Source organism: Erinaceus europaeus, chromosome 16, assembly GCF_950295315.1.
Source record: "Erinaceus europaeus chromosome 16, mEriEur2.1, whole genome shotgun sequence".
Taxonomy (NCBI): domain Eukaryota; kingdom Metazoa; phylum Chordata; class Mammalia; order Eulipotyphla; family Erinaceidae; genus Erinaceus; species Erinaceus europaeus.
The window spans coordinates 7,013,619-7,039,815 of record NC_080177.1 but is presented as its reverse complement, the minus strand read 5'-3'; the positions used below and the strand labels follow the sequence as shown (position 1 = coordinate 7,039,815).

Below are 26,197 nucleotides of genomic sequence, written 5' to 3'. Positions count from 1 at the left end.
CAGAAGGCATTGCTATCGCATGTTACTGTGCTTTTGCAGTGGGAAAATGTTCAAAAGAGAAGCTACCCAACTCATTAGCAGTGAATGTGGAGCTTGGGAAAGATATTCCATGGGTGATTTCCAGTTGGGAAGAACAGTGTTAGCCAAGTGGAGATTGGCCTTAAGTTGGGGATTCCATGTTGCCAGGCTGATAGTAGGTGCTCACTAAATGTCTGTGGATCTGAGCAATGCCTTTTATCACATCCCTGGTCACTAGGTATCTTTCAGATGGTGGGAGAGATGATTAATTTTCTTGACTGATGGCTGTCTCTCTTGATGAACCATAGTCTGTCACAAGGCTGACATTCAAGAAATACGAACTGAATGAGGACAAAAAGGTGAATGAATGAGTGAAACAAAGAGCTCCATAATTACCATGAGTCAGCTGAGCTAACTGGTCACCTAACACTGGAGTCATTAGAACCAAGACACAGTGGTCACCAGCATAATAAGATGTTGGTATGCATGAGACCCCTTCTGTTTCATTTGGTTTAAATCCCCCCTGCTTAACACTATTCTATTTACATAACCACTTCATTCTATTTACATAACCACTGTTAACAAGTTCCACCCTCCCTCCAGGGCATTTGTGGTTCAGTGATAGGATTCTCGCCTAATCTGCCCCCTCTTTGTCACACTCTGATTTTCACCAGTCACTTTTCTCTCCACCCTCTCTATGTCACATCCTGTTTCCACCTTACTTGGCTAGTATATATAAAGACAGCATTGTAAGTTTTACAGTACTTTACCTTGAGTTTAGCTTAGCTTGGTATAGATTGTGCTGCGTCCTGCATGAATAAAGAGATACTGCCTACAACCCAGCCATGAGTCCCGGGTCGTCTGTTACCCGCCCGTGAAGCCAGCCCTGCGAAAACAACATACCCCATCGAAAACAACAATAAGATATTGGCAATTAGCTACGAGAAAAGATGAAGAGGATAAAAGAGAGACCTTAGAAACAATCCACACTTGCACATTCATTTTTTGACCAAGTGGCCAAAGGAACTAAAGGCAGAAAGAATGTATTTGTATTTGTGTTGAAAATAAAGCTGGAAACACCAAGGGAGAAAGACTTCCAATGGCTACCTCACTCCATCTACAAAAATTTACTTATAATGGGTCATGTACCTAGAGATGGGTTAAAAAATAAATAAGTGCATATGGTGCAAAGTGCAAGGGCCAGCTTAAGGATCCCAGTCACCTCGCAAGTGGTAAAGCAAGTCTCCAGGTGTCTATCTTTCTCTCCTCCTCTCTGTCTTCCCCTCCTCTCTCTATTTCTCTCTGTCCTATCCAACAACAATAGCTATGACAACAATAACAACTACAACAAGGGCAACAAAATGGGGAAAATAGCCTCCAGGAGCAGTGGATTCCTACTGCAGGCGCCAAGCCCCAGCAATAACACTGGAGGCAAAAGAAAAGAAATAAATAAATTGTGGAAGTAAACAGGAGAATATCTTCATGATTTTGGAGACAGGTAAACATTTGTCCTAGAGGCCAAAGAAAGCAAAAAGACAGATTAGCCTCCATCAAAATGATAATTTTAATGAAATGTACTTATCTGTTTTGAGGAGGAGACAAAGAAAGATCAGAGGGCTGCTTAGCTCTGGCTTATGGTGGTGACAAGGATTAGACCTGGGACCTCTGGAGCCTGAAGACTATAGATCTTATGCTAAAACATACTGAACATAACTCTCTGGCCCTTTAAAAGATGCACTTTTGAAAATAAGCCAGTAGGGGCCTGGTGGTGCACACCTGGTTGAGAGCACATGTTACAATGCTCAAGGATTCAGGTTCAAGTCCTTGGTCCCCTGTCAGGCCTTAAAGCCAGCTCCCCATGCTCTGCTCCATACTCCATAGCTGACACTATGGTCTATTTACATAATCATTGTTTTGCCTGAAAGATCTCCACCATGTTATCCCCTCAGGGTATTACTAATTCAGTTAAAACCATCGCAACAGTTGCTAAGGATGCTTCCACCTTCCCAGCATGCCTTTTGCCTCTCTCCACTTCCTTTCCTAGCCATTTCCATTTCCAACTTGCCACTTCCACTTTTTACTCTATAAAGCCCATTGCTATTCCAGTTTCATTTTCTCTCTTTTCTCTTCCACATCCCGACCTGGAGAAGATCTGGAGAAGGGCTGGCGTGCATAGTGGGAGGTGGCCATTTTGCTAGCTCCACATGGCCTAAACTGGTTGTGCTCATACCGACTCTGCAGTGTCCGCATCAATAAAGAATTGTATTACCACGCCGCCATGAGTTCTTCGTCTCTCTCTCTCTCTCTCTCTCTCTGGTGAAGCTAGCCTGGCAGTCCCCATTTACAGGAGGAGTGGTGAAGCAGGGAGGCTTTGCGAGTGGTGAAGCAGGGTAAAGAGAGGAATTGAGAAGGAAGGGCAAAATAAAGAGGGAAAGGGAGTTAAATAGCATAATGGTTCAATCCCCCGTACCATCATCATTAACCAGAGATGCTCAGTTCTATGGTTAAAAGAGAGGGGGTTAAGGAATAGAGAGACACCTATAGCCTTTGCTTTCCCGCTCATAAAGCTTTTTCCCTGCAGGTCTGGGGACCAGGGGCTTGAACCTGTCCTTGAACACTAGCCTTCATCTCTTATTTCTTGAAAGAATAAGCATTCTCCTGAAACTTTCCACATTGGGACTTAGCACCCCACCCCACCCCATCTGAATGTCATCATTTCCAAGACTGCCTGATTGTGAAAGTCACTGAAAAACTTTCTGTGTTTATTCCACGTTACTTCTCTCTGACATTGAGAAAAGCTAGCACTCCATCTTGGGACTTGCTGGAGATAATACCTCCCTACTTCTCTTCTTCCTAGTCTTCTTCCTTCTCCAGAATAAGAGAATTGAAAATGCAAAAAAAATGTCCCTCAGTTACTGAAACCCCACACGGCAGAGGCAGGTCTGGTGACATTTAGAAAAAGCAAGTCTATCCAGATTAATCACATATCACACATGAGGTGAAGTGCAGCTGGTGAATGCAACTGAACATGATAAATGGATGAAATCAAAACAGTTGATTTTCAAAGTATGAAAGGTCAGAGAAAGGCACGTGTTCTCTTAGTCTTTCATTCTCCCCTGCTCCCTCCACCAGGTGCCTAAGTCACAATGGGTGTTCATCAGACTTACACAAAGAGTTTATCTTGGGGGGAGGGAGTGGGCAGTGGTGCACCTGTCTCATTGCACATAGGATTATGTCAAAGTATCCGCATAAGGACCCAGGTTCAAGCCCCCTCCCCACTTGTAGTAGGGTCACTGTACTAGTGGTGAAGCAGGTCTGCAGGTGTCTATCTTTCTCCACTCTATCACTCTTTCCCTTCTCAGTTGTTCTCTGTCCTATCAAATAAAATAGAAGAAGGGGGAAAATGGGGAGGGTGATGGCTGCCAGGAGCAGTGGATTCCTAGTGCAGGCAGTGAGCTCCAATGATAACCTTGGAGGCAAAAAGAAACAAAAAAAAAAACAGTTTATCTTTAAGGAAGTCCCCCAGCCCTGGCACTTAACCTGGGGTCCCCTCTTTATAGGTAACTAAGTAACTAAAGAATAAGAAAGCATGGCTTATAGACATACAGAAAATGCTCTAATTCACTCATCATCAGAGAAATGTAAGTCAAAAACACACTGAAATTCCACCTCACACTGGTGAGAATGGGCTCCAGTGATAAAACAAGAAAAGGTAAGGATTGGAGAGGATGTGGAGAGAGAGGACCTCTACTACATTGCTGGCTGGAATGTAAACTGGTACAACCACTATGGAAAACAGGATGGAGAATCCTTAAATAAATAAAAATGGAAATGCCACAGGACCCAGCAATTCCATTACTAGACATATACCCAAAAGATATAATTATACTGATTTGAAGGGATATATGCACCCCAATGTCCATATCAGATTTATTCACACTAGGGAAAACCTGAAAATAAACAAAATGCCCTTGGGCAGATACTGGATAAAAAAAAGTTATGGGACATATACTCAATGGAGTATTATGCAGCAATAAAAAATATGATATTGTGTCCTTTGGGATAAAAATGGATGGAACAGGAAAAGATGATGCTTAGTGAAGCAAAGAAGGAGGTGAAGAACAACTACAGAACGGTTTCACTCATCTGTGGAATACAGAGAACTGAACATATGAACTTGAAAAAAAAACAAAATGTCAGCCTATTTCTAAGACTGTGGGAGAACTAGTGGTTACCTGTGGGGGTGGGGACACAGACCTTTGTTGACGGGAGTGGTAATAAATAAATAAATATTTAAAAACAAAGATGAGGGAGTATGTGTCAAAACTGCTCAGGCCTGGGTCTCTGACATAACATGAAAAGATTGTTTTTATTACTGGGTGCCACTTGGATCAGACTGTAAACTGCACACATACCCAGCCAATGGGGAAACTGGAGGAGAGAGCTGTGCTCCAGTAATAATATCTGTTGTTATTTCAAGCCTAGACGTGCCAGTATGGCTGATCTGAGTGGACCAGCACCTGGTCCTTCAGACTTGAAGAACTGTCTCACTTCTTACCTCCCTTCAAGCTTCCCAGTCCCTTCTTGGGGTGTACAGATTGAATTATCTCTAGCAATAGAAATCTTTAGCAGTATAAATATTTGCCATGAATACATGCAATGATTCTTGCAAGTCACTTCAACATTAGATGTGCATTCTTCCAGAGACACTCATTCCTTCACCAGGTCAGCAGCACCTGCTTTGTGTAAAGACTGTGTAAGACATAACAGATGACAAAGGAATGAACTGGACATGTAGGAAGAACACAGCAACAAGGTTGGTTAAAGAAATCTTGTTCAGGGGGTTGGGCAGTAGCCCAGTGGGTTAAACTCACGTGGAGCGAAGCACAAGGAGGACCGGCATAAGGATCCCGGTTCGATCCCCCGGCTCCCCACCACAGGCGGTGAAGCAGGTCTGCAGGTGTCTGTCTTTCTCTCCCCCTCTCTGTCTTCTCTTCCTCTCTCGATTTCTCTCTGTCCTATCCAGCAACAACAACATCAATAACAACTACAACAATAAAAAAAGAACAAGGGCAACAAAAGGGGAAAAAATAGCTTCCAAGAGCAGTGGATTTGTAGTGCAGGCATCGAGCCCCAGCAATAACCCTGGTGGCAAAAAAAAAAAAAAAAAAAAGTAAGGAAGAGAGCGCAACAAGCTTTTTATTCTATTCCACTTTCATCTGTCCCTTCCACACCTGGGAAAAGTGTGAATCCCAAAATTCAGAGAAAACAAAACCCAGAGTAGAGGAGATATGCTTGATCCAGCTGTCTGAATGTGATGGGGTGGTTGGGCATAATAAAATCGTTTTTTTAAAGCCTGGAGTGCTTGATTAATGAAATGAGCCTTCTCTCTTCTATATCTCATTTACAATTTAATTTACAATGTTCCATTTTTTTTGCTTAATATTTTATTAAGAGATAATATTTTATTATAAGGCATGATTTTTTTCAATTAATATGCACTTATAATAGATTTTCTTCATTCTTTAAGGTAATTTGGGGTCCTGGGGCTATATTAATTTTTCCATGGTAACACAGAGTTGATACTGTAAGAAAAAAGTAAGTGGGAGTGTAGCGTTTGGCTTACATTACAGGTTCCATGAGTGTGACTATTGCAGAAATCAAGGTAACCCTGAATTCATACTTGAACCATCATATAAACATTTCAGCCTTAAAGGTGAGGGAATGGAGGGGATTGATAGCCCTGTTGACATGTAATTTTGTGAATCAATATTAAATCACTAATAATTTTTTTTGCCTCCAGGGTTATTGCTGGGGCTCAGTGCCTGCACCACGAATCTACTTCTCCTGGAGGCTATTTTTGCCAGCTTTTGTTGCCCTTGTTTTATTGTTGTTGTGGTTATTATTGTTGCTGTTGTTGATGTCATTGTTACTGGATAGGACAGAGAGAGAAACTGAGAGGGGAGAGGAGGCAGAGAGGGGGAGAGAAAGATAGACACCTGCAGAGTGAAGCGACCCCCCAGCAGGTGGGAAGTTGGGGGCTCAAACCAGGATCCTCTTGTCGGTCCTTGGCACCATGTGAGCTTAACCTGCTATGCTACTGCCCAAAGCCCACAATACTTTTTTTAAAAAGGTTAGGTTTAAACCCCATTCGTATTTATATAGAGAAAATCAAATATTTCATTGAAAGATACCTCCCGGGGCTGGGTGGTGGCACACCTAGTAGAGCACACACAGTATTTACCAGGGGCAAGGGCCTGGGTTCAAACTTATGATGTATGTGTGTGGTGAGGGTGGGGTGGGGGTCGTGTCTCGGTGCCTGTCCCGTGAATCCACTGCTCCTCGTGGCATTTTTTTTTTTCTATTTCATTTGCTAGGACAGAGAGAAATTGAGAGGGGAGAGGGAGATAGAGAGGAAGAGAGAAAGAGAAAGACAGACACCCGCAGACCTGCTTCACCATTCCCGAAGCCTCCCCAGTGAAGGTCGGGAGCAGGGGCTGTGCTTAACCAGATGCACTACTGTCCTGCCCCTGGTTTGGTAATCATTTCAATACTAACTCTATGATCTAGGAAGCCTCAAGTCAAAAAAAAAATCAAGTCACAATATTTGATCATAAAACAAGTGTTTGGAAGAAACAAAAGCACATTGTTTCAACAAAGGATCACTTACCACACAGACTTTATAGAACTGAGAATCACAACTGAACATAGTAAATAAGCAAGATTTGAGAGCGAACACATTATTATAAAACTCTGAGTAACAAACAAAACCAACTAAGAGTAGACAAAAATCACAAACAGGATATGTGTGCTCTCATGAATGAGTTAAATTTTAATTAGTTATTTTTAAAAAATATTAATTATTTTATTTATTTCCTTTTTGTTGCCTTTGTTGTTTTATTGTTGTAGTCATTATTGTTGTTATTATTGATGTTGTCGTTGTTGGATAGGACAGAGAGAAATGGAGAGAGAAGGGGAAGACAGAGAGGGGAAAAGAAAGATAGACACCTGCAAACCTGCTTCACTGCTTATGAAGTGACTACCCTGCAGGTGGGGAGCTGGAAGCTCAAACCAGGATCCTTAAGCCGGTCTTTGTGCTTTGCACAATAATTAATTGTTAAAGAAGAAATCTCTGAAAAAGAATACAAATTGCTATGTTTGAAAGATGTAAAAAATAAAAGAGGGAACTTAAAATCTAAATAACAAATACTACTTTATGCAAAAATACTAATCTGTCTTTATAATAGCCAGTAGGCATGTAGGAATTAAAAAATATATCATATAATTCTTAGAAATTGAATGAATGGTTTGAAGAGCAAAACAGACAGAGTTAAAGGGTGAACCAGTCAACTGGGAAATAGCTCCAGAGAAATTACTCATAGCATGTTGAAGCAATGTCTCTCAGTTTTGGGGAAAAGATGAAAATATGATAGGATAATTGAAAGAAACATGGAAAACTAAGAGAGAAAGTCTAGAAAATATTTAACTATGTTCTCAAAGAAGAAACTAGAAGAAGTGGGAGAAGACCATATTTGAAGAATTGTGGGAAAACTTTCAAAATTAATGAGCATCAAAATGTTCATATTCAGGAACCACAAAAATTCAAAACCAGGAATCTACATTTACAAATAAAATCACAGAATTAAAAAAGAAATGAAAACACCAGAAACAGTTTAAAATAAATATCACTGCTGAAGAAACAATAACTGGAATCTTATGCTTACAAAAAACACAAACATCTGAACACAGTGAACTATTTCCAAGATTTGGAGGGAGTTCACTATCTAGAAATATATCCCCAAATTACTTCTGAGGACTGGAAAATGAGATGAAAAGATTTTCAGACAAAAAAATTGGGGTTAACCAGTCAGGTGTACATTCAAGGGAAATTGAAAGTGTATATTTTAAGAAAAACAAACAAACAGAAAAAGATATTAGGAAGGGAAGTATACATCCCAACTGGACAGGTGAGCAAAGAGGTTGTTTCCAGACCTGAAATGTTGTGTTTCTGTGAAAACTGCCTGTACCTAAGCATAAAATACTATTTTAGGGTGGAAGAAAAACACACAAGGAAAACTAAACGGTCTGCTGTCCTACATTGAGTGGCGACATTTCACTCTGTGAGACTTGCCAGGAATCTCCTTTCCGTAATCCAACCAATCTCCCATGAGTTGAACACAAAGCAAAACCAGAAATGTCTCCCTGCTGCAAACATGACATTTCAGTAGACAACTTTGTCTCCACATACGTATAAATATCAACTAGTTACATGTAATTCTTGATACGTCCTCATGCACGTCCTCCTGTGTGTTCCAATCCTTTCAAGTTAGGATATGGGCCCAACGCATGTCATATCACTATTTATTTCTCCACGGGGGCTTCATAACTACGCTTAAAGGAAGATTGCATGAGTGTGGAAGATTAAAGAAGAGGTGTTGAAGCACTGCGTGACCCTTCACTGAAAAATACCAATGTTTATACCTCTTCAATTCCGTCAATAGATCCAGTTGGTAGTAAAAACATGTATTTAAAAGATAGAATTGACATGTAGTAAATATAAATGCTTTATTTAGTGTGTTGATCATTTCTGTCTGCACCTGCCATCAGATTATCATCCAAGTGTGGTCAAGGGCAAAAGGAAAAAGGTAACTGCCCCCACTGTCCAAGCATCCCTCAACATAGCAAACAGGACTGTCTGAAATGCCTTCAGACCCAGGAGCTGTGGGTTCTGGAAGCAACTTAACCATACTTGGCTGGATAGCCAAGTCTCAGGATGGAAGTGACTATCTCTCTCCTCCTTACATCTTCAACAGTCCCTCCTCCTCCTGCCCCCCCCCCCCCACCATTAGCAGGAAAAGGAGAGGGCTGGGTCTTCCTTAGACATACATCAGGGACACTGTTCCTTGTGTGCTGACACCTAAACTAGCTCTTTGTGTTCTTCTCTTTCTTTCTTTTTTGTTTTTTCTTTAAAGGTGATCCTCAAAGCGCAAGGACCGGAGTAAGGATCCCGGTTCAAGCCCCCAGCTCCCCACCTGCAGGGGAGTCGCTTCACAGGTGGTGAAGCAGGTCTGCAGGTGTCTGTCTTTCTCTCCCCCTCTCTGTCTTCCCCTCCTCTCTCCATTTCTTTCTGTCCTATCCTACCACGACGACATCAATAACAACAACAATAAAACAACAAGGAAAACAAAAAGGGAATAAATAATAATAATAATAAGAAGAAGAAGAAGAAGAAGACAGAAAAAGGTGACCCTAAGGAGTTCCTTATTTTAAATTTATTGTTATTATTACCTTTATTTATTTATTGGATGGAGACTGCCAGAAGTTGAGAGGGAAAGGGTTGATAGAGAGGGAGAGAGTCAGAGAGACACTTGCAACACTGCTTCACCAACTTGCAAAGCTTTCTCCCTGCAGGAAGGAAGCAGGAGGCTCAAACCTGGGTCCTTGCACATTGTCGTGTGTCCATGCAATCAGGTGTGTCACCACCCAGCCCCTCGCTGTTCCTTCTTCACTGTAGCTAGTAAGTACACAAAGGTCTCGCTTTTTTTTTGTTTGTTTGTTTTTGTACACATCCCTAAGCATAATGGTCATTCCTTTTGTTTCTAGTGAGGAGAGAGGCCAGGCACTGTTAAGAATCAGGATCTAAATTTAAGCTCTAGGGAATGGCAAAGTCTAGAGATCACCTAGACTTTAACACAAGTTGTTTGCTCACGAGAGCCCTACATTGGCCTTCTTGGGCTCCCTTGCAAGCCGAAAGCAATGTTGTTCTTTGCTCCTAAATTTACTTACTGTTCTGAGGCATCTTTCCCTTGAGAGATAGCAGTAATTGCTAACATTAAATCCGTGCTCAATACTGTGAGAGGCAGATCTAAGTGTTCCATGTCTTCTAACATTATTATGATAAGCTTACACTGTTATACCCAAACATTCTGGTTTTTTTCCCAGATGAGGAAAATAAGGAAAAAGGGTTGAGTCACTTGTTCTAAGTCACAAAGGTATTTAATAGTAAGCTCAGAGCTCCATCCAAGACAGTCTCCTAGCTTCTACCCATTACACCACAGTCTCCTACCAGAGTCATTGGTGTGGGTTGATAAACAATTCTGCCATTCTTGATTCCCCAACAGCAAGTCCAGTGAAGATGCCACTATCTCATTCCAATACTACCAAGGAGGGACTCAGGCAACCTACCTCTCTCTCCACTGACTTGTTGCTTTGCCCAGAGTTCTGCTCCCTGATCAGTCAGTCACTGGTTGGTCTGTACCCTCCTCTCCCCCATTGTCTGATGCCCACCAGACCAGCACATCCAGAATGCAATAGATAGTTCCATTATCCATTGATGTAGTTGATAAATATACAATACTCCAATCAATAGCTACAGGACAGGTTCTTTTCTTTCTTGCTTTCCATTTATATTTTTTTTAGATAGAAACACAGAGGGAGTGAGGGAGAGAGAGAGAGAGAGAGAGAGGGAGAGAGAGACCACAGCACTAAAGCTTCCTTTAATGCACTGGGGGCCAAACTTGAACCCGGGCTGTGCTCTTTGCAAAGCAGCTCTGACATCACTAAAACTGTGTATTAGTTATAACTGTGTCTTCATTTATGTGAGTATTGCAACCACCTTTGTAAGACTCTCTCAGAAGCATTCCTTTTTTTCTCTTCCCTTCTCCCATGCCCTGCTCAATTCCTGTGGTTCTCCAGTCTTGGATGTCTTTGTCTCATCTATTTCCAATTCTGGATTACCCATAAGGCCTTAAGTAGGAGTACTGAACTCTGGTTCTGGCTTGACCCTTGACACTTTTTCTGCAGTGTACAGCCCACATCCCACTGAACTGTCAGTGTTGTTCTGGATAAGGATTTAGAACCACCTGTGAATTCTGAGCTTGACATTCTCACTGTCAAGATAGGGGTATCACTGCTCTCAGCAAACAGAGCCGGCTACTGTGTGTCACAAATGGAAAACATACAGATGGACTTATGAAATGGCAGGTTTGTTAGGAACATAAAAAGTGATGGGAAAATGGGGGGAGGGGAGAAGCCAGCTAGAAATGTGGCAGGAGCCGTAAGTGCTTAAACTTGACTCACCCGTGCTTGGCTATGGTACCTGCAGTTCCTGAGAGAAGATCAGACAGGAAAGGCCAAATGTGAAAGGGGCTGAACTTTCTTTCATTAGGCGCTCATTTAAGTAACTTCCCATACCCACAATCCCTCACAAGTTTATGTCATGATATTAGCCTTATGCTAATTCTCTACACAGCCTATAATTCCTTTTGCTTATGGTTAATGTATTCTCAACAATACAGGTATTAGCTAAGCAATACTTGTCTCACCCATTCATTTTTCTGTCTATCTACCTTAGTATGATGAGCCCATACTACTATCTCTGATTCACTCTAGAAGCATAGGGTGTCCATGTCTACCTTTCCTTCCTCTGAATGTAGCCCCCTACCCCAACAATGAGAGACCTGACTTCCTTTATTCTCAACGTATTTTCTCATTACTGTGACTCTGGGAGACCCAGAGGTAGTGGAAAGAAAAGTGACTAATTTGAGTGATATATCATCTGACAGCTTTTGTTTAATCTAAAACTTACAGAGAGTCAAATGTGTAAAATCTGATGGGATTGCACAATAGGGCACATCTGTGTAAACCACACCCCTGCCTAGGCAGGGGGGGGGGGTTCCATCACTTGGCAAAGTGCACTTCATGTTCCTTAGAGTAATCAAAACAACATACACTTCCTGGACTGTTTTATATAATCGAGTCATTTGACCTGATTGAAGGGAATCATTTGGGTTCTATCTCTTCCTTTCCCCCTCTCCATCTTCCTCCCTTTCTATCCTTCTCTCTCTTTTCTCTTTGGCTCAACATGAGATTTGTGATATTTCTATAATTCTCTTGTGCCTGCAGGTAAGGCTACTTTCATTCACATAATGCTTTGAACAATAATCCATGCAGCAGTCCCTGAATTGCTCTATTTTCTTACTAAATAGTATTCCATGTTACAAATAGATGAACACACCTCAGTGCTGTGAAGTATTTCACAGAGCAAGCAGAGCACAGTCATTGTATCATTGTTCTGTCTCTAGGTACCAGAGCTATTATAAATGAGAATGCTGTGAGCATTCTTAAAACCAGTCACTGTGACCATAAGCTTTAATTTCGTTTGGTTAAATACTAGGAGTAAAACTGCTAGGTTACAAGATTGAGTATGCCTAGCTTTATAGACAACGGTCAGGCCATTTTTTTTTAAGGTGGTTGTAACATTTTATACTCCCATCAATAAGTGGGCAGTCTTTTTTTTTATTATTGTTATTATTGAAGTGACATTGGTATCTATTGATTTATTTATATAGGTTTTTAAGAATACATCCTCATGAATCAGCATTGTGTTGGCAACCAGGATCCTGGTTTCAGTCTGGTCGACCTATGCTTCCCACCCTTCTGGTAACCACGATTTTTCTTGCTTTGTTGCTCTCTGTCTTGTGCAGATGAGTGAAATCATACAGTGTTTGTCTTTTTCCTTCTGACATAATAAACAGAACTTAATGCCCTCTAGTTTCATCCATGACATCTCAAACAGAAGTCTACTTTATCTTAATTTATTTGTTTATTGCCACCAGGGTTATTCCTGGGGCTCAGTGCTAGGACTAGAAATCTACTGTTCCTGAAGGACATTTATGGTTCCTTTTTTTTCCCTTTGGGGAGATAGAGAGGGGAAGAGAAAGAGACACCTGCAGACCTGCTTCACCGCTCATGAAACATCCTCCCAGCAGGTGGGTACCAAGGTGGGTATCAAAGGCTCGAACCTTGATCCTTGAATGGGTCCTTGTGCTTCCTATTATGTACACTTAATTGGGTGTGCCACCACTGGCCCTGTTTTCCCACTTCTTAAATATCTATTTATCTATATACATGTAGTTCTATCTCGATCAAATAACAGTATTTACTTACTACTGCCTTATAGAAGTCCCAATGTTAGGAAGTATAAGTTCTTAAACTGTATTCTTTCTTTTCATCTGTAAATATAGATTCTTTGCATTTCTACATAAAATTTAAAATTGGTTTCTAAAGTTTTATTTAAAAAAGTCTGGTGGAATTATGATTTAAATCCATTCTTATGCAAAGAAGGAAGATAGTGAGTAGGGAGATAGCATAATGGTTATGGAAAAAATACTCTTGTGACTGAGGCTCTGAGGTCCCAGGTTCAGTCCCCTGCCTCAGCCCTCCCAGAGCTGAGCAGTGCTGGTTACACACACACACACACACCATATATATATATATATATATATATATATATATATATATATATATATGGCAACACAAAACTTTTTTTTTGTAATTAAGTTTTATTGGGATTAATGGTTTACAGTCAACAATAAAAACAATGGTTCATACATGTGTAACATTTCTCAGTTTTCCACATAACACTCTAACCCATCATATTCCAGGACCTGAAACCCTTCCACCCTAGCCCTTTACTTTGGTCTAATACACCAAAGTAAATGTGATTTTTAAAACACTAAACCTTCTAATCAATAATCAGAGTCTCTGATACATACATTATTTAAAACTGTATTACTTAATTTCCACACATGGGATGTCTTTTCTAGATATCTTGTCATTGATTTCTGATTTAATTCCTCTGTAGTCAAGGAACATAGTGTGTGGAGTCCATCTTTTAAAGTATTAGATGTGATTAGCATAGTGTTTATACTGATGAATATTCATTGTTGGAAGAGATTCATGTGGGACCAGTAAAATAGCTCCCTTGGGTAGTAAGCTGCTTTGCCAAGGGCACAGCCCAAGTTCAAGCTTGGCCCCCAGTGCATTAAAGGAAGCTTTAGTGCTGTGGGCTCTCTCTCTCTCTCTCTCTCTCTGTGTGTGTGTGTGTGTGTGTGTGTCTATGTCTATGTAAGAAATATAAATGAAAAGTAACAAAGAAAAGAATCTATCCTGTAGCTGTTGAGTAGAGTATTGTATATTTATCAACTATGTCAAGGTGACTGATGGTGCTGTTATGATCTGTTATTTCCTTACAATACTGTTTTTTCTTTCAGTTATTCAGTGGGAGTAACCCCAAATCTCCAACAGTAACTGTGGTCCTGAGTCAGTCTGTCCACCCCCTTCACATATTCTGAAGCCCTGTTATCACAGTATAATAATTAATGTGTTTTCTCATACAGTTTTTTTTTTTGCAAAGTACTCTTTATTATCACCAATGGCATTTCTTACCTTGAAGTTTATTTTGTGAAACTATGTTTTTTCTACCTTTCCCTTCTAAGCCATATATGATTTTTTTTTTTGCAACACTGAGCCTTTTAATCAATAGAGTCTCTGACCCATGCATTATTTAAAACTGTATTATTTTATTTCCACATATATGATGTCTTTTATAGATATCTTGTTACTGATTTCTGATTTAATTCTGCTGTAGTCAACTTAATTTCTCTGTAGTCTGTGTAATATATATATATATATATATATATATATTCTTTTTTTCAGGGAAGAACAAGAACGCAGTTCCCCAATACCAGGAATTATGCAGTCGAGTCTCCCTCATTTGGGGAAATCGCAGATCCAGAGTACAATGGATAAGCCTCACCCTGGGAAAACCACCTATGTGATTATGGTATCTCCCCTGCCAGGTAAGTACAGTCATCTTTGTATTTGCAGTACATCTTTCGTAGACAACAGGGAAGTCAGTTCTGGGTGTGTGTGTGTGTGTGTGTGTGTGTGTGTGTGTGTGTGTGTGTGTGTCAGTGTCAATCAAATGTGATACTATCTGTTTTTTATATTATTTTATTATTTTTATTTTTTATTTTTTTGTTGCCACCAGGGTAATCACTGGGGCTTGATGCCAGTATTCTTCTTCTTCTTCTTCTTCTTCTTCTTCTTCTTCTTCTTCTTCTTCTTCTTCTTCTTCTTCTTCTTCTTCTTCTTCTTCTTCTTCTTCTTCTTCTTCTTCTTCTTCTTCTTCTTCTTCTTCTTCTAGCGTTTGCCCTTCTTCCGTAGCCAGTTAACAGCGTCAGGTAGAGCCTGATGTCAAGTTTCGAGCCCTCCTTTGAATCTGGAGAGGTGGCAGTCGTTGACTATGTGGGTCATAGTCTGTCTGGAGCCGCAGGGGCAGTTCGGGTCGTCTCTGGCTCCCCAGCGATGGAACATAGCGGCGCACCGGCCATGGCCTGTTGGATAGCGATTGAGGAGGGCCCAATCATAACGTGCTAGGTCAAAGCCGGGTTGACGCTTGCAGGGGTCTGTGATGAGGTGTTTGTTCTTGACCTCAGCTGACTGCCAACTCCGTTTCCAAGAGTCTGGAACAGAGAAGTTCAGTGTAGGCGTAGGGGACCAGATTGGGTGACGAGACGTCAAGCGTTGGACAGGGTGGGCGAAGATCTCCGCGCATATTGGCAGGTCCGGTCGAGCGGAGACGTGGGAAATGCCAGTATTACAAATGCACCACTCCTGGCAGCGATTTTTTTTCCTTCTCTTTTTTCTTCTTTCCTTTCCTTTCCTTTCCTTCTCTCCTTCTTTCTTTCTTTCTCTTTCTTTTTATAATTTTTACTTGTAAGAAGGAAACACCAACAAAAAACACAGGATAAGAGGGGTACAACTCCACACAATTCCCACCACCAGAAATCTCGATACCCCATCCTCTTCTCTGGTAGCTTTCCTATTCTTTGTCCCTCTGGGAGTATGTTCCCAGGGTCATTGTGGGATGCAGACGGTGGAAGGCCTGGCTTCTGTAATTACTTCCCCACTGAACATGGGCGTTGGCAGGTTGATCCATATTCCCAGTCTCTCTCTCTCTCTCTTTCTTTCTGTTTTGTTTGAAAAAGACAGACAGAAGGAGGAAGGAGGCAGAGAGAGAGAGAGACAGAAAGATATGCCTACAGATCTGGCTGTGAAACCCTTCCTGCTGTGGGGTGGGGGGTTGGGGCTTGAACCTGGGTTTTTGTGTAAAGTAATGTGTACACTCAATTAGATGCACCAACATCCAAACCACATTCCTTGCTTTTTAAATTTGAGTATTTTATTCATTTATACTGGATTATTGAAAAGTCATGATGCATTTTGCATAGAAAAACAAAATAAATACAATACTCATGACTTTTCCAACAGCCCAATCTTTAATATTACTGTCCTGCCTTGACTCACGCCTGCCACTTGCTCATTTATATTTTTTGTTCCTACCTAAATTTCTTTTCTTTCTCTCCCTGTTATATTAGGAAAATCTGTTAATATTCCATTTGACTTCTTCAACTGAAATTTCATCTATACTGTTTTTGCGTTACTTTGCTGATTTCTCCAGAAATTCGATGTATCTCTAATTACTTTCTTTCTTTATTTTAAAGTATTTTATTTTTTTAGAGAGATTCAGGGAGACAAAGACACAGAGAGAAACACCAGAACACTGCCCAGCTCTGCCTCATGGTGGTGCGGAGGATTCAACCTGGGACTTAAAGCCTCAGGCATGAGAGTCTCTTTGCATAACAATTATGCAATCTACCCCCCCCCCCGCCCTGTATCTCTAAATTTCACAGTCTCAAGTTTTAAATTGTCCTACGCTGCTGCATAAAATATAAACATCCTACAACAGAGCATTTGCATTTAGCCTTATCCTGTGTGCTCTCGCAGCAATATAGAAAATATCTACTGATTACAGACTCTAAGGCTGTGTGTTACAGCTTTAGTTTTTAGATAACTGCTCCTTTTAAACTTCCATGAGTCTCTAAAATAAATTAAAAGCACACACACACACACACACACACACACACACACACACCCTTATATTTGCTCCTATATTTGCTATTTATGATATTCTTCTTTCCTGTAATACAAGGTTCCATCTACTGTCATTTCTCTTCACTTAAAACAAATGTCCTATGGGATGATCCCACTCATAGAAGTTGAGCAATAGTGGGGCAAACACAGAGCAGAAGAACTTGGACTGGAGTTGGTGTATTGCACCCAAGTAAAAGGACTCGGGGCAGGGGTGGGGCTGGGGGGGTTGGCAGGGGGAGTGTTCAGGTCTTGGAACATGATGGCTGATGGTGGAGGAGGATCTAGGTTGGGGGGGGTTAGAGTGTTATGTGGAAAACAGAGAACTTTGACCCATGTACTAACCACTATAGTTTACTGTTGATGATAAACCTTTAACCCCCCCTCCAGTAAAGAAAAATAAAGAAATATAACTTCCTTTCATGCATCTTACAATGCACACCTGTTTGCAAACTATTCTCTTGGGTTTTCATTTCTCTAAAATGCATTTATGTTCAAAGAATGTGCTGATTATAAGAACCTGGTGGAGATCACCTGGGGCGGTGACATCGCCAACATGGTGACATAGACCATCTCTGAATTTATTCCCTCTCCTGAGAACAACAATTATGTATGAATAAGATATCCTGGAGAGCGCAAAGCACAAGGAACCCCATAAGGATCCTGGTTTGAGCCCCAGGCTTCCCACCTACAGGGGAGTCCCTTCACAGGCAGTGAAGCAGGTCTGCAGGTGTCTGTCTTTCTCTCCCCACCCCCACCCCACCCCCACCCCCACCCCCATCTTCTCCTCCTCTCTTCATTTCTCTCTGTCCTATCCAACAACAATGACAGCAATAAAAGCAATAATAATAACTACAACAACAATAAAACAACCAGGGTAACAAAAGGGGAAAAAAATAGGCTTCAGGAGCAGTGGATTCATGGTGCAGGCACCAAGCCCCAGCAATAACCCTGGTGGCAAAAAAGAAAAAAAAAAAGATATCCTGGAGAACATCCTAGAAAAATCTGGATACTTTTTTTTTTTCTCCTTTTCTATGAACAGTTAGAGGAAATCATTCCATTGTCAACTTCTTTGCCTTGAATTTTTAAATAATTAGAAGTCAGTTGTAATGTGATGTGCTTCCTACAGATTCATTCTCTACTCTGACTTGCAGCAGGTGTAATTCTCTTTCTATTTATTCTGAGGTTTATGAAGCTTATTGGCTGTGAAGGTCTAGTATCTAATTTTGGATATTTTCTGCCATTACTTCTTGATTTTTTTTTTTTTGTACCACTCTTTGATTCCTTTTGGAGACTCTTATTGCAAGTATATTAGACTGCTTGGGACATTCTTATATGCTAATGAAACAAACTGCTTAAGTAAATTTTCCCCTGCTTTTGTTGTTTGTTTAACATTGGTACATTTTTTTTTTGACTCTGGGGTTATCACTGGGACTGTGTCTGCACTACAAATCCACTGCTCCTGGCAACTATATTTTTTTCCATTGTTGTTGTAGTTGCTGTTATTATTGTTGTTGTTGTTATTGCTACTGCGTAGGACAAAGAGAAATAGAGAAAGGAGGGCAAGACAGAGAGTTGCAGACCTGCTTCCCATTTGTGAAGCGACCCCCCTGCAGGTGGAGAGCTGGGGACTCAAACTGGGATACTTGAGCAGGTCCTGTGCTTCACACTATGTGCACTTACCGCCTGGCCCCCAACATTGGTTCATTTCTATTGAATCATCATCAGATACACAGCCTCCTTTCCTGCCATTTGAAGTATATTTTTAAACTCATCTTATAAAGTGTTATTTCCCATTATTGTATTCCTTTGAATAGTTATCATTACTCAGATTTTTCATATGTAATTACTATGAGTATAAATTTCTTGAAACATGCACAACTCAACATTCGTATCAACTAATCCCATTAACTGAAAAGCCTCTAGGTAATTTCTCCTGATCACTTTTTCTTGGGTCTAACTTTTCTGTTTCTTCATCTGCATAGTAACATTTTATGAACTGATGGACTTGGTGTAACATGGTGGAGAGATTCACTATGGCATTACTTAACCATGAAGAGCACAGACTCATACCCATAACTGTCCAGACAAGACTCCCTTTCCATTCTTTAGCTTTTATTGACATCTGCTATTTCTGCTCCAGTCCTGAGATGTCCCCAGAACATACATAATTCAGTGACTGCTCAACAGATGAAGAGTTCTGCTTATGCTTGTGGGTTTGTGACTTGTTTGCAGTTCACACCTTTCTGGTATGACTTTTTAACTTTCAAATTACTCCTGACAGTCCATAACTCTGACCTGTGACACCTCAGTCCATCAGTTTGTGTCTTTATCTAATCCTGGTCTTGGGGGTGGGGGATCAGGAAGCATTCTTAGAACAATAGTCACAAAGATACATCATTGCATGTGTAATTCCTGTTTTTCAAAGACCAACTTCCCGTCAGTTGCTTTCTACACTTGTTCTCTCTGTAGTGCTTTCAAGTATGTTTTTAAGACAGCTTATGCAGAATTTTAGTTTGCTATTTAGAGTAGGGGTAGTCTAACCAAGAGGTTCTCATTGTGTCAGACATTGCAATCCAGAAATTCAACTTTAAATAAGGTCTAACACACCTATTAAGTATGCGTGTAGAAACAGTGAATCAGCCGTTGAACACAAAACCATGACTTGTAGGTTTGGACTAAAGTTACAGATTTGGCATTTATCAGTATAGAGATAATATTTTAAGATGTTATCTTGGGGGTTCTGCATCAGCTGCCCCAAAGCACGAGCTAGACAGGGCCAGGCGATGGCACACAAGGTTCGCCCGCAGTTAAGTGCAGGACCCAGGTTCAAGACATCACTCCCACCTGCAGGGAGGGATGTTTCATGAGGCAGGTCTGCAGGTGCCTCTCTTTCTCTCCTCACTTCTATATCCCCTATCTTCTCAATTTCCCTCTGTACTATTCAATAAAAATAGAAAATTAGAAAAGGTACACTGTGAACAACGAAAAGATCAACAGTTATTTTTTGTTTTCCTTTTCATTAAAAAATCCTCAAGATGAAGGATAGAAGGAGCAAGGGATTAAAAAACGAGCCAGACTTCTGGCATCCTGATGGCCCAGCAAGAGGAACACACAGTTGGACCCAAGATGGAAGCCATATGGATGGCCCTCAGCAATCTCTTCTATGACCAGACTGGAAGCTGGGGTGTGGGAAAAGGGAGTCTTCTCTCTCCCATTGGGCAGGCTGCAGACAGAAGGCCTACTTTGGGGGCTGGCAACATTTTTTTTTTTGAGTAGACAGAGATCTTGTGAGGATGTCTACTTCCCAGATGATACATCACACTTGAGTAGCTGTTTGTACTAACTCACAAGCACCAAGCTGGGCTGCATGGGGATGAGTGGGACACACACACACACACACACACACACACACACACACACACACGAAAAATGAAGTATCTAGAAGGCATAAATAAATAGCCATGGTATTGAAAGAGGTGACAGACAAGAACAGTGACAGACAAGAAAGAACAGTTTGGCTCTTGAGACTTGGGAATCTCCACTTTCAAGATTAGAAAACTTGAAAAAAAAATCAACCAAAAGAGCTGAGAGGGAGTGAGAGCATGTCAACAAAGATGCAACAGGAGATTGTGGCGTCTTGAATCCGAATAGGAAGAGTTTTAGCAGCAGAAGTGATTCACTGTTGTCTAATTCTGTTTGGCAGGGCAAAGGAGGTGCGAACTTGAAATGGACTGCCCATGGCCATGTGGAAATCACTGATGGCAGCAGAGCAGTTTTCACAGAGTGTTGAGGTCAGACGTCTGCCTACAGTTCATAAGAGCAATTTCCTGGGGTAGTTTCAGGCTATGGAATGGTCAGCTCAGTCCCATACTGCAAGCCCCTGCTTCCCACCTGTCAGCTTAGACACACTGAACAGGTCAGATACTGTAAGGCCTAGAGGAGTGGTACTTGAATTTCTTGCTGGTGGCAAGTACAGTGTTTTCAGGGAGTAATTTGGTTATATATATATATATATATATATATATATATATATATATATATATATATAACAGACGGCAGTGTGCCATTTGAACAAGCTATTCCATATGTTTATGTGCATATGTTCATATGTATGTATGTATGCATAGTTTATATATAACACATGAATTACATATTTATTTATAATGATGCATATTTTATTTATATGCACACACATATATGCACTGATATATTTACACAGGTATTATTTGCTATGTTGCTCTGAGTTGCCACAGATTAGATAAACAAAGCCTGGTGCAGGGAAATTACAGTAGGAGCTATGATACTCTTCTATGCGGTCCTTACAAATAAAGGAGGGGGATCAAAGGAGTTTACAAGACACCAAGCAGTGTACACAGTGCTCCAGTGTACTGATTATAGAGGGAGGGGAAGGTACGCAGGACTACTTACATTCACAGATACAGACACACAAAACCTTAACATATCTCTGAAGGGGCTTCAAAGAAACTAGTACAGAACTGCCTTTAGATAAGACATGTGGGTCTGAGGTGTGAGGGGGTCTTGAGTCTTTGTCTTCTCAAGCTTTCCACAAGAATATGTGTTTACCCAAGAGACCCCTTACAGAATGGGAGAAGATCTGTACATGCCATACATCACACAAGAGGCTAATAACCAGAATACATAAAAACTTGCAAATTTCAACAACAAGAAAACAACCCCATTCAAAAATGGGGGGAGGACATGGACAGAATATTCACCACAGAAGAGATCCAGAAGGCCGAGAAACACATGAAAAAATGCTCCAAGTCTCTGATTGTCAGAGAAATGCAAATAAAGACAACAATGAGATATCACTTCACTCCTGTGAGAATGTCATACATCAGAAAAGGTAACAGCAGCAAATGCTGGAGAGGTTGTGGTGTCAAAGGAACCCTCCTGCACTGCTGGTGGGAGTGTCAATTGGTCCAAGCTCTGTGGAGAACAGTCTAGAGAACTCTCAGAAGGCTAGAAATGGACCTACCCTATGACCCTGCAATTCCTCTCCTGGGGATAGATCCTAAGGAACCCAACACACCCATCCAAAAAGATCTGTGTACACGTATGTTCTTAGCAGCACAATTTGTAATAGCCAAAACCTGGAAATAACCCAGGTATCCAACAACATATGAGTGGCTGAGCAAGTTGTGGTATATATATATATATGGATACTACTCAGCTATAAAAAATGGTGACTTCACCGTTTTCAGCCGATCTTGGATGGACCTTGAAAAATTCATGTTAAGTGAAATAAGTCAGAAAAAGATGGATGAATATGGGATGATCTTATTCTCAGGCAGAAGTTGAAAAACAAGATCAGAAGAGAAAACACAAGTAGAACTTGAACTGGAATTGGCATATTGCACCAAAGTAAAAGACTCTGGGGTGGGTAGGTGGGGAGAACACAGGTCTAAGAAGGATGACAGAGGACCTAGTGGGGGTTGTATTATTATATGAAAAACTGAGAAATGTTATGCATGTACAAAATATTGTATTTACTGTTGAATGTAAAACATTAATTCCCCAATAAAGAAATAAAAAAAAGAGTATATGTTTACCATCTACCCACAAGTCTCTTTAATAACACCTGAAAATATTTAGGTCACCTGCATATTAGCTGTTAGGCTCAGGAAAAACTAGTTGGGTCATGGGCCCGTGGGTCATGGGCCCCTTGGAATAGACCTAAAATAGACTTACTAACTTTTTCCAAAATGGTGACCCCAAATCTTCATCCTAATATTCCAGCCTTTAGGTTCATGATTAGTCAATAATTTGCTCTGCTTTCTCTCAACTCTTTTTCAGCCACCAGGTTCCAGATGATACCATGATGCCAACCAGACTTCCCAGGGCAGACAACCCCAACAATTTGTTCTGGAATCCCACTTCCACAGAGCTCTACCCCACTAGAGAAAGAGACAGACAGACTGGGAGTATGGATCAACCTGCCAATGCCCATGTCCAGCGTCCAGCGGGGAAGCAATTACAGATACCAGACCTTCCACCTTCTGCACCCCATAATGACCCTGGGTCCATACTCCCAGAGGGATAAAGAATAGGAAAGCCATCAGGGGAGGGGATGGGATACGGAGTTCTGGTGGTGGGAACTGTGTGGAGTTGTTACCTCTCTGATCCTATGGTCTTTTCAGTGTTTTATTTATTTTATAAATAAAAATTTTAAAAAATTTTAATATATTTTCCTGAGATTAAGAGAGACAGCTCAGAACACTGTTCAATTTTGTGGAGGTGTAGTACAGACAGGAGAAGGGGCTGGATCTCAAGTATAGAGCTTAGGCTTTCCTTGCCGTGGATGCGATTAATACAGGAAACATCACCAGCTCCTTCAAAGACCTTCTTGTCTCCACTGAATTATTTCCTGCTCAGAAATTTATCCTTACTTCTTTAAAAAGGACTTACTTTTCTGAGAGCTTGAGAATGAAAGAGAAGAGAGAGAGAGAGACAGAGTAGGTTACCTAGAATACCACTCATCTCTGGCATACAGCAGTGTAAGCATTTGAATTTAGGGCCTCTGTTAAGCAAATCTAGGGTTCTAATGCTCAGCTGTCTCCCCAGGCCCTAGAGAAACGTGTCGGTGTAGTACCATTTATCTGTTGTCATGACAGAGCTAGAGAGAGAATACTACTCATCTCTGACTACTTGACCATCACTGGCGCATGGAACTTCTCACAAGCAAGTCCTGTGCTCTGACATTACACTATCTCCCTGGTGTAATCTCTCCATTCTCACAAATTCTAATGCTTATACTTTTGTTGGATTAGATACGTTTCAAATTTCCAGCAAAAGGGAGGCAAAGGCACTGAGATTTCTTACAGGCTCCCTGGCATATTTGCAAACATGTATCACTCCCAGAGAATAAACATATCGCTCAGTTACAACCAGTGAAACTCCGCAGATCCAGCATAAGCTCTCCCAGCCCTTACTTTACACTGAGTCACCCCTGGTGTCAGTGTCTCTATAGGTTTGGGACTAAGTTCAATGACAGGTCTCCATCCTTTGGGTTTGCACTGCAGTGCTTTGTGTGTCTTTTCTTCCCTCTCCCCTCCCCTCCCCTCCCCTCCCCTCCCCTCCTCTCTTCTCCTCCCCTCTCTTCCCCTCCCCTCTCTTCCCCTCCTCTCTCTTCCCCTCCTCTTTCTTTCTTCCTTTCTTCCTTCCTTCCTTCCTTCCTTCCTTCCTTTCTTTCTTTCATTCATTCTTTTTGTTATCTTTATGTATTTATTGGCTAGAGACAGCCAGAAATCAAGAGGAAAGGGGAGCCAGAAAGGGAGAGAGAGACAGAGAGAGACACCCTCACCCGGGTGTCTTGCCCTGCTTCACCACTTGCAAAGCTTTCCCCTTGCAGGGGTGTCCTGAGACTTGAACCCGCGTTCTTGCGCATTATAACATGTGTGTGTGCTTAACCAGGTGCACCACCACCCGGCCCCTCTTTTTTTCATCTCTTGTCACCACCAGGGCTTCACTGCTCTGGACTAAATCTTTCAGATAGAGAGGCAGAGCCAGAAAGGCAAAGAGAGAGGTGGATTGGGGGAAAGACAGCACAGCTTCCTCCAGTGCTGTGGGGACTGGCTTGGAAGCTGGGTTGTGTTCATGACAAAGCAGCACATTCCCAGGACCTATTGTGTTGGCCAGGGTTGTCACCGGAGTTCAGTGCTGACGCACAAATTCACTGCTCCTGGAGACTGTTTTTTTTTTTTTTTTCCTTTTCTTTTCTTTCTTTTTTTTTTTTTTTCTTTTTTTCTTATTGGATAGGACAGAAAGAAATTGAGAGAGGACTGGGAGATAGAAATGGGGGGGAGAGAAAGAGAGACACCTGCAGACCTGCTTCACTGCATGTGAAGTGACCCCCCCACCATAGGTGGGGAGCTGGGGGTTCAAACCAGGATCTTTGCACCGGCCACTGTGCTTCATACTGTGTGTGTTTAACCCAGTGCGCCACTGCCAAGCTCCTTTGCTGTAGTATTTTGATCTTTATCTGTCCATGTCTATAGCTTATGATTATCTCTATTCTTTTCCAAAGCTCAGCCCAAGATTTAGAATGAGCTGAGTTCTCTGCCTTTCCTTCACTGCTCCTAAAAAATTCTATATGCTAGTTACATTCTTGAGTGTTACCAGAATTTCCAAATGCCAAGTGTTTGTTCAGTTATGGGCTTCCTGGCTCCCTCCTGCAAGAGTATCATCTCCTCTCCTCCTTCTCCCCCTCACTCTCTTTCCTCCTCATCATCCCCCACCTCCTCCCCCTCTACCTTCTCTTTCTCCTTGCTCTCACCCTCCTTCCTCTTCCTCTTCCTCTTTCTGCTCCTCCTCCTCCTCCACATTCTCTTTCTCCTTCCCTCCTTCTCCCCCTTCTCCTCCCCTTCTTCCTCCTCTTTTTCCTTCTCCTCCTGATCTTCCAAGCATCCATTCCTACATCCATTCCTACATCTTTCCTACATTTTCAGAATGGTCCCACCTCGTAATCTAGATTTCAGCTACCTGTGGAGAAAATGAAGGCCAACAGACTACCACTTGGCTAGACTGCCTTGCACAGAGGGAACAGGTTTCCAAGCCAGTAACCCTCGGACCACAGATAGCCAAGTCCTGCCTTCAGGATGGGAGGTGGGCAGCTACGTCCAGTCCCCAGAGGGAAGAACAGAGCTTGCACTGGTGGGGATGCCCAGGCAGAGGGTTTCTGAGGCGTCCCTTATCACAGCCGTGTCCACTGTCCATCAGAGAATGGGGAGCTGGGGAAGGCTTCCCTCTTGAGGAAGACAGCACAGCTTGCTTTTCCATTTATCTCCTCAGGAACATTTGGGCTGTTTTTAGGCTTGTTGTGTTTTGTTTTTTAACTTTAAGGGGAATGCTACTCCCAACAGTCTTCAAACACATTCTGATCTACATGTTCCTCCTTGAACAATAAATATCTGTATTCTACCTCCAAAATTAACTTAAAACACCTAGGGATGGGAACAGAACATTTATCAAACCCAGACTGGTCATGTAAAAATCGAATATGGGGGCTGGCACAATAGGTCACTTGCGGGAGGGTCATCAGGAGGTAGTGCAATGGATTAAGCTCACATGGCACAAAGTGCAAGGATCTAGGTTCAAGCTCCCGGCTCCCCACCTGCAGGGGAGTTGCTTCACAAGCGGTGAAGCAGGTCTGGAGGTGTCTGTCTATCTTTCTCTCCCCCTCTCTGTCTTCCCCTCCACTCTCCATTTCTCTTGGTCCTATCCAACAGCAACGACATCTGCGACAACAACAATAATAACTACAACGGTAAACAACAAGGGCAACCAAAGGGGAGAAATAGCCTCCGGGAGCAGTAGATTCCTACTGTAGGACCTTAGGCCCAGCAATAACCCTGGAGGCAAAAATAAAAGTTCACTTGGA

The 26,197-nt window shown here is 41.7% G+C and overlaps 1 pseudogene; it reads right to left on the bottom strand.

The window, feature by feature from the left end:
* Positions 1–14,514: 14,514 nt before the first annotated feature.
* On the bottom strand, positions 14,515–14,668 carry LOC132533542 (U1 spliceosomal RNA; annotated as a pseudogene).
* Positions 14,669–26,197: the final 11,529 nt, after the last annotated feature.